Here is a 9,011-nt window from a genome sequence, read left to right as displayed (position 1 = left end):
TTACAAGAAATTACCTATACTAAAACATAGTAAGTCACAAATAAATTGCATTATTCATCATCCGAACTATAATAACCTTCGTTGTCTTCGCTATCATCACTTTCAGTCTCTCAATCATCATCCTCCTCCTCCTCCATAACTACATGATCGTCGTTGTTGGGGCCCACTACAGCATCGTATCTAGGAAGATCACCGAGGTCAATTGTAATGGATTGAATTGGTATTTCTCTTGAAGACACTCCTTCGAGCTGAAACGGTTCCTAAACAACATTTGTATCGCGAAGCGTTTCCGCATCATTTTCCATGCAAGATTCTGACCGTTGGTCAGCGACATCGACGTCAGATGGGTCTAGTTCTGGTATAGTATATACGTTCCTGTGATCCATCTGCTGAACAACTTTCCACCCGCTCCCTGCTTTAGGGTCATCTACATAAACAATTTGTTTTGCCATGTTTGCCAAAATGTATGGGTCGTCATCATACCAAGTTCTGTTCATGTTCACAGATAGTAACCCTTGATCGATTTTAACACTTCCCTGCCTATTTGGGTTTGTATCAAACCATCGACACTTAAACATGATGACTTGGTATCGGTCTTTGTAAAGCAATTGCACGACAGTTGTGAGTTTGCCATAGAAATCAATGTCCGTACTTTCCCCTCCACCTGCAACATGGACACCGCTGTTTTGCGTACACAACTTGTCATCTCGTGCAGTCCCTAAAAACTTGACGCCATTAACATGACAACCCGAGAATAATTCAGCTCGAATTGGGCCGAATGCCAAGTTATACAACTCTTCACTGTAAGTGGGGGAATTATCTAATTTCATATTATTCACCTAATATTATACAAAAACATTCACATGTTAGTTTGAGAAAATTAAATACTACAATATATATGTCAATTACAAAACACTTATAACTTACATATTCCAAAAACCATTTTGGAAACAATTCACGGTGTTTCTTGGAATACAAATGCGATGGATGTTCTCGCTTCATCATCTCTTCATGCTCATCTAAATATGCCATTATCTCATCACAATTGTTCAATACGAACCAATGCGCTACCTCCATGTCATTTCTGGAAAACGACTCTCCTCGTACAGGATCTCCAAAGGGTCGTGCACTTTGGGCAAAAACAGAAAGTTGCTCATTTCTCACACCTCCGTCATTATTGCGCTAAGGTCGATTGAAAGTCGTGTCCACGTCTTTTAAATACATTCCACAAAAAGTAAGTGCCTCATATTGAACCCAAGCCTCTACGATTGATCCTTCGGGCTTCGCTCTGTTGCGTACGCTTTTTTTCAGCTCTCCGAGAAGCCGCCAAATTAAAATGAAAAGATGCAAATTAGCAAGTAGCAAGCATGTGATAAAGAAGCAACAATAGAAATGATGACAATTATATACCTTTCTATTGGATACATCCAGCGATAGTTGACGGGACCAGCAAGCAATGCCTCTTCTGGCAAGTGAACCATCACGTGAATCATGCTTGTGAAGAAAGCTGGAGGGAATATCATCTCAAACTTGCATAGGACTTGGACAATGTCATGGCGCAACTGATCAATGTCCGTCTTTCGCAATGTTTTTGCCGTCAGTTGGGAAAAAAATTTGGACAACAATATGATTGGCTTGACTACATCTTCCGACAATAGGTGTCGAATCCCCACAGGAAGTAGGCGTTGCATAAACACATGGCAGTCATGGCTCTTGAGTCCAGTAAATTTACCCTCGTCAACATTCACGCAATGTGCGATATTAGAAGCATATCCATCAGGAAACTTTACAGACGATGCAAACTGTAGAAACTCTTTTCTGTCATTCGGTTTCATGGAAAAAAATGCAAGATCTCTTATAGCTTTATCACTGCCCCTTTTCAGCTATAAACCCCTTCGTATGCCCATTCTTTCCAAATCAAGACGAGCTTTTATCGTGTCCTTTGTCTTCTCCTTGATATCTAGAATCGTTCCCATCAATGTGTCAAACACATTTTTCTCAACATGCATAACCTCGAGATTGTGCCTCAATTTTAGTTTCGACCAATATGGAAGCTCAAAAAACATAGACTTGTGCGTCCAGTTCATATGTGTAGCAGGTCTGGTCCGAGTAACTGTTTTCCCAAACGGAGCAAAATCCAAATGGTTAAGGTGTTCCAAGATCTGATCACCAGACGATTCTCTAGGTCTTGCGTGACGCTCTTTGTTCCCGTCGAACTCTTTATCCTTTTCCCGCCACTCGTGGTCCCATGGCAACCATCTTCAATGTCCAAGGTAACACACTTTTCCAGCGTGCCAACCAGAAGTTACATCTTCCTTGCATACAGGACATGCCATATAACCCTTTGTGCTCCACCCCGACACCATTGCATATGCGGGAAAATCATTCACAGTCCACATAACTACCGCCCGCAAAGTGAACATCTTCCCAGTGGATTTATCGTACGTACGCACACCGTTTGTCCATAAATCCTTGAGCTCATCAACCAACGGCCTTAAGTACACATCGATTGACCTGCCAGGATCCTCAGTTATCAAAACAGTCATCATCATGTACTCTTTTTTCATGCATTTCCAAGGCGGCAAATTATATGGGAATACGAAAATCGGCCAAGTGCTGTGGTGTTGGTTTAGAACCCCATACGGATTGAATCCGTCAGTGGCAAGTCCCAACCTAACATTTCGAGGATCAGCAGCAAACTCGGGGAACGTTCGATCGAACTCTTTCCATGCCTCCCTATCTACAGGATGCCGCATGACATCGTCGTCTACCCGTTTTTCCTTATGCCATCTCATGTCTGTGGCAGTATGCGTCGACATATACAATCGCTGCAATCTTGGCTTCAGGGGCAAATAACGCATGACTTTTTGTGGAACCTTAGTCATTCTATTCTGAGACGTCTGTTTGAACCTCGACTCATTGCATATAGGGCATGTATCCAATGTTTCATACTCTTTGTAGAATAACATGCAATTGTTTTTGCAAGCATGGATTTTTTCATAACCCAATCCAAGACCACTCAACATCTTATGTGGCTGTCTGTGGTTTTTCGGCAAACAATTGTCCGTCGAAGGCATTCTCTTGAAAACCCCCAAAAAGTAATCGAAACACAGGTTCGACATACGATACTTTATTTTTCCGTGCATTAGCTCCACAATCGCCGTCAGAACGGAAAAGCTCTCGCATCCCGGATATAACTCTTGGTTGGCATTTCTTAACAGTTCTTCATACTGTTCGAACTCTGCACTATCCATTGGTATAGGCACGTCATCTTCCACTTCCTGATTACTGCTGGTTGATGCAAATGGAAAAGCATCATGTATAATATCCATGACTTGTTCATTAGGATCCACAATAGGTTCAACATTGTCCACTCTTGTGGCCCTTGAAGATGAACCAATGTCTAATTGTTCCCCGTGATGGTTCCACCTGCTGTATGTCTCAATCATTCCATTCCTTACTAAATGAAATTGAACATTTTCAATTGTATCCCACAACATGTTGTTACACCTCCTACAAGGACATCTGATTCTAGTTGCACCCGGGTTGTGTGACCGTGCAAAGTGAATAAATTCCTCGATTTCATCCAAGTATTCGTCTACGCACCTGTTAGGATTCTGTATCCACCTTCTGCTCATAATTCCTGGAACCACAATCACAATACAACAATTATGTTGTATTCTTAGAAAATCATAACGTCACCTTATGCCTCCGGCAAGGGCCCTATCCCATTCGGAAATGCATAGTCATGCCACGTAATTTACAACTACATGAGATTAGATTTCGACGTGGATGAATTTCGGCAGCATCTCGGTACAGTTCTTGAGGTGTACCGTAGATATCAAATACCTATGGACCACCCGAAGAACGTACCGAGATGACACCGAAATCTCCACAATCGAAACCTAATCATGTAGCTGTAAACCACGTGACACGACTATACATTTCCAAACTGTCCAAAATATGGGACAATTCAAGAATTAATTGGACCGTAGTCGTGGTTTACCCACCCATGCGCGGTCCAACTAACCTCGAACGGGAACTAAGCTTTACAACAAAAAATGTACGAAGTTAATTTCAATTAACTTCGTACATTACCGTGCATAATTTAACAACAGAATACAAATATAATTTCACAAAAACAATATACAAAGAAATTAAATTGATATTTTAAATAAATATAAAACAAATAAAATACCTTCTTCAATATGTCCTGAACTGATTTGCAGCTGAGAAAATGGAGAGAACGGAGAGAGAGAGGGGCAGAAGCATAAGCAAAACTGATTTTTCAGTTTGCCTCTGCAATGGCTGAAATGAATCTGTTAAAGAAGACGGCTTTGCGCGACGAAGGCTTAATTCGTCGCGCAAATAAATTAGTCGCGCAAAAGACAAATTCCGTCGCGCAAATTCCACTTCAGCGACGCGCAAAGACGTGCCGACATCACACCTTTGCGCGACGAACAAAGCGTTTCGTCGCAAGAGAATGTTAGTCGCGCAAAAGTGAATTTCCGTCGCGCAAAAGCCCAGTTTGACATGCACACAGCCACGATAGCCACCTTGCGCGACTAATACACCATTTCGTCGCGCAAACTTGTGGCACGAAACATCTAGAACACTGTTTGTTTTCCCGCTATTTATTTTGTGCGACTATGATTGTTTACGTCGCGCAAACACATTTCGCGCGACGAATATATTGTCGCGCAAGTTTTGCCTCCAAATGCGATTTTCCCGGGTTTTTTTTCCGCATCTTTGCGCGACCGTAAAACTGTTTGTCTCGCAAAGTGTACTTTGCGCGACAAATATATTAGTCGCGATCGTAAAAAATTATAAAATTATTATCCATGGAAGTTTGTGCGACGTATTGATTTTTTCGTCGCGCTAAACATCATAGTGCGACGAATATGTCTTCGTCGCGCAAATCTTTGTCGCGCAAACTAAAAAATGTAGTAGTGCCCAAGACGCGGGTCTTTCAATCCACCCCCCTTGGGGCCCAGCGTTCTCACTGGCACACTTCCAATTGGGGTCCAGCTCTAATAAAGAACCTATGGACGTATTTCTTCTTGAAAGAAATCCTTCTCCAACAACCAACTTTTTTCCATTCCTTACAAGACGAAGCCAAATAATACCCGCAACTCATATCCATGACAAAATGCATTACCAGCTCTTTATCTTCTTTATTGGAACTTCCTTTTCTCTTTTCGAATTTTCCCTTCCTTATAATCAAATTTACATCACACGGTCACTATCATCATCACCATCATCAAGGACAACATCATTAGTGGTATGAATCTAGAATTTGTAGTTTTAAATCGAAGTTTAATTTTTTCCCATGAATCATCCGCGCCTTTATAGGTGGTTGTTAAAGGTGTTTTCCATGTCTATTGAATAAAAAGGCACATGGATCACCACGGCTTGTTGTTCAATAGCCACGAAAAACACATTTAGCAACTTCAAACAAAATGTGTGAGAATCCAACGCAGTGCATAAAAGAATGCATACACAAATTTTCTCTATGTAACTAAAAAGCAACTATAAAATTACGGTGCTGACCATTGGGTTTAGGAACTTTACCTACAATCCAAACTATTATAAGCCATTTGCAAAGGTGCCAAAATCGTAAAATTCATAAACACACATCATTATCACCAGAATAACCGATATCAGCGTCATCATGAAGAATATCATTACTTGCATAATTAATCCTTGGGATAGCCAAGTTTTCTTGATAAAAGGAAGGGTTTTGTGCAAAGTAAAAAACCCACCTGCCCAAAGGACCAAAGGAAAAGAACCAGAACATGTGCTAAGCAATGAGGTTGGGGTGATTTTCGAGTGCACGCTTTGGGTTGAATCAAGGAGACAGGACCACTGACTAGGATTCACAAGTCTTAAGAGAATGTCCCTTGCATTGGTTACCCAACAATGAAATTAAAAAATTACACTATACAAAGATCTCCAAGAAAGCTGAGTTTCAAGTACAAGAACAGATTAAATAACTACACAACAAAAGCTTAAAGTGGTAATCGCTTTCTAGCCCTTGATCTTAATCATAGGTGTTATTATTTGCTAATCCCTTTTGTGTAAAAGCAAAATCATGTGCAGCTACACTCTTTCCAATCGTTGTTTTGCTACTTCCACTATGCAATATAACAAATTCCCTTCACTAAGCATGCACATATGGATAGTGGAAGCAGCAAAAATAGTAGTGGAAATAGAATTTCATTTCCAAAAGTCTTACTTGTGGAGCTCTTGGGTGGTGGGTGTTATGATGGCATGGAATGAGCCTTAATAACTCAGGATTACATGTAATGATGAAGAGAATGATTTGGATCTTGGATATAAAATTTGCTACTTAAAATTTTTTTTTTTTTTTTGGGAAGTTAATCATTGGGGATGAAATGATGATGATGATGAGAATGATTAAAGGACAAAGGACTTTGGGTTAGGGCTTCTTTTATGGTCTTGGATTAGTTTTTCAACTGTGGGGTTGGTGGATATGATTAGGGTTGTGGAGTGGGACATGATGATGGGTTTGCATGGGAAAAGAGGGGTTGAAAGAGAAAGCAAAGCTTGTAGGAGGAATATTAGAATTACTCATGGACTCAATTTTTTGGCCTAAATTTTCAAGTGCCTTCACCTGTGACCTCAAGAACTTGAGATAATTTGCAGCCTCATCAAGCATAGATGCAGTGTCCATCTTGCTTCCACCAGGAACCAGCCTTTGCAAAACCCTAATTCTCTCACTGATCCGTTCTCTCCTTTGCCTTGCAGCCACGGTCTGTGGGTCAGATGAGATCTTAACATTCTTCCTCTTTGGCCTTTCAACCATGTCCATCCCCAAGTTCACAGGCCTAAAAGCCGCAGCACGATAAATCATCTCTTTCATTTGTGCAATGACCTCTGGATCGGGCTCTTCAATAGAGGAAGCTGATACAGATGAACTTGGCTGTTGAAAGTTGATGTTGGATGAGCTTGGACGCTTATCTGATCTGGGCTTCTTCGGGTTTGGTGGGTTTTCGGAGATGAGGCGAAAACCACCTTCCGTAGTAGAAGAATCTGTTTGAAGAAGACCAAAGTGACTATGATTGGCTCCATGTAGCTCACTTTGGTCATGGCTTCTCTTTGTGGAATTTTTCTTACCCTGGCTTTGGACATATAAATCTGATGAACTTTGAGAGACTACTGTTTCGTTGTTCTCAGACTCTCCGGATGAGATTGCACTATTATTGCCTGCTCCAAAGTTCCATAAGTTTCTTCTGCAATCCGAGAAAAGCATAGAAATTCCATCATCATCTTCCACAGATGTGTCAGTGTTGCTATTAGTACCTGAGAGCAAGCAATCGAAGGACTCAACGGAGCGTGTCGTTGCTGGCTTAGCCCTGCCATGATCTTGTAAGCCATGAATGACTTGTGTTTGTACATGTTTCCCAGTATCTCCATAATGATCAGCAGCCATGAAAATACCAGTGCTCAGTGAACCCATCAAATTATAATTAGGCTTGTTGATCATCAAAGGGGCTTGACACAATTGATCAGCTCTCAAAGTTGGCATAGCATGCACTGAGTCTAGCAAACAAGGATTTTGCTGATGAACAATTTGAGCACTCTTGCTCGCTCTTTCGGTATTTGAGTTCATGATCGCATGCGATGTTTGGACTTTTTGGAACTCTTGGATTGGAATGAAAGCACTGGGACCTGAGCTCGAAACCAACAAGCTTTCTTCAAGATCATGTGCTTGATGGTTGTTCCATAATAAGGTTGATGTGTTTGTGATGTATGACCCGTCCCAATCCGAAACGTCCCAATCCGAACCGTTCATATTGATTAAAAACCTTAAGTAAGTAGTTTTGCAGATTTCTGTTCAGAAGGAGTACAAATAATGATGTAATAATTCTTGAAACTTCATAAATCCAAAATATATGAGATATTAAACAAATATATTTATATGTGTATGTATGTCATCAGAGACCAATAATATTATTGCAGAGGATGATGAATATAGTTTTATATATTGAAGTAAAATAAAAGGAAATTACATGATGACATACCAATTTCAGATCCAGCTGCCAACCAAATTGATATATCAAAGAAGGAGCCAAACAAAGACCAGGGAATTAGTTGCAGCTGATGATCTCTCAACAGAAACGAAATCAAGTTACCTCAGCTTCAGCTTTATATTTTGTGTGCAATTTTGGCACTTCCAATAACTGCCATCTTGAATTCAGCTCTGTATCATGAAAACTGTGATGACCAGGGGAACAAAACAACCATCTAACGTCAGTTTTGGGCAACTATAAAACTTTGCCACCACAGAGAGAGAGAGAGAGAGAGAGAGAGAGAGACTCAAAGAAGCAGAAGCAGCTCACAATTAAATTCATACATGCAAAAGATTCAAAGAACAAAAGAATGAGAGCAAAGAAAGAAGGCCCTTTTTTTTCCCCACCTTAATGATCAGCCATGGAGCACACAGTGTTTTGTTAGTTGGTTGTGGCATGCTTAAATAGATATATAGGAGGAAACAAAGGCTAGCTCTAATTTTATAAACCAAAAAAATATAGTTTCAAGAGAGTTTGAAAAGAAAGTATAATGGGTTTGGAAAAGATAAGGCTTTTGGTCAGTTTGGTGGGGGTGTAAGAGTATATTTTTGCAGATGGGGAGCATGAGATATCAGAGAGAGAAGCATTTTGAATCCTAACTAATTCAATTGTTTATTGTTGTTTGGTGTTTTTTTTGTATTGTTTTAGACTTTTAGTGGGAAAGCTCTGACACCCTTTTGGAATTGCTTATGCCATTTCCATGCGCACTGTAAAGTTGCAGTAAAAATTAATTCCAGTGAGAGAGTGAATAGAGAGTGATCAGAGCATCTTTTACACCACTGTCTTTCTAAAAAGATTTCTATTAATCATAGTTTTAATCATAACAACTTTTAATGTTTTCACTTTCTACTACGTCTACTTTTTTTCTTGCTAAAAATACATGTCATATCTCTGGTATGGTGCCATGCCACCACCAAG

At 40.3% G+C, this 9,011-nt stretch overlaps 1 pseudogene across 1 annotated transcript; it reads right to left on the bottom strand.

Annotated features, from left to right (window-relative positions):
* Window positions 1–5,884: 5,884 nt before the first annotated feature.
* Window positions 5,885–8,698, bottom strand: LOC110769874 (transcription factor bHLH87 pseudogene; annotated as a pseudogene). The gene is made up of 3 exons (XR_015834653.1): window positions 8,441–8,698; window positions 8,046–8,238; window positions 5,885–7,854 (listed from the first exon to the last, which is right to left on the bottom strand). The product of XR_015834653.1 is annotated as a transcription factor bHLH87 pseudogene (transcript).
* Window positions 8,699–9,011: the final 313 nt, after the last annotated feature.

The sequence above is a fragment of the Prunus avium genome, chromosome 3 (genome assembly GCF_965620075.1).
Source record: "Prunus avium chromosome 3, drPruAviu1.hap1.1, whole genome shotgun sequence".
NCBI lineage: Eukaryota > Viridiplantae > Streptophyta > Magnoliopsida > Rosales > Rosaceae > Prunus > Prunus avium.
This window is presented reverse-complemented; position numbering and strand designations above follow the sequence as displayed.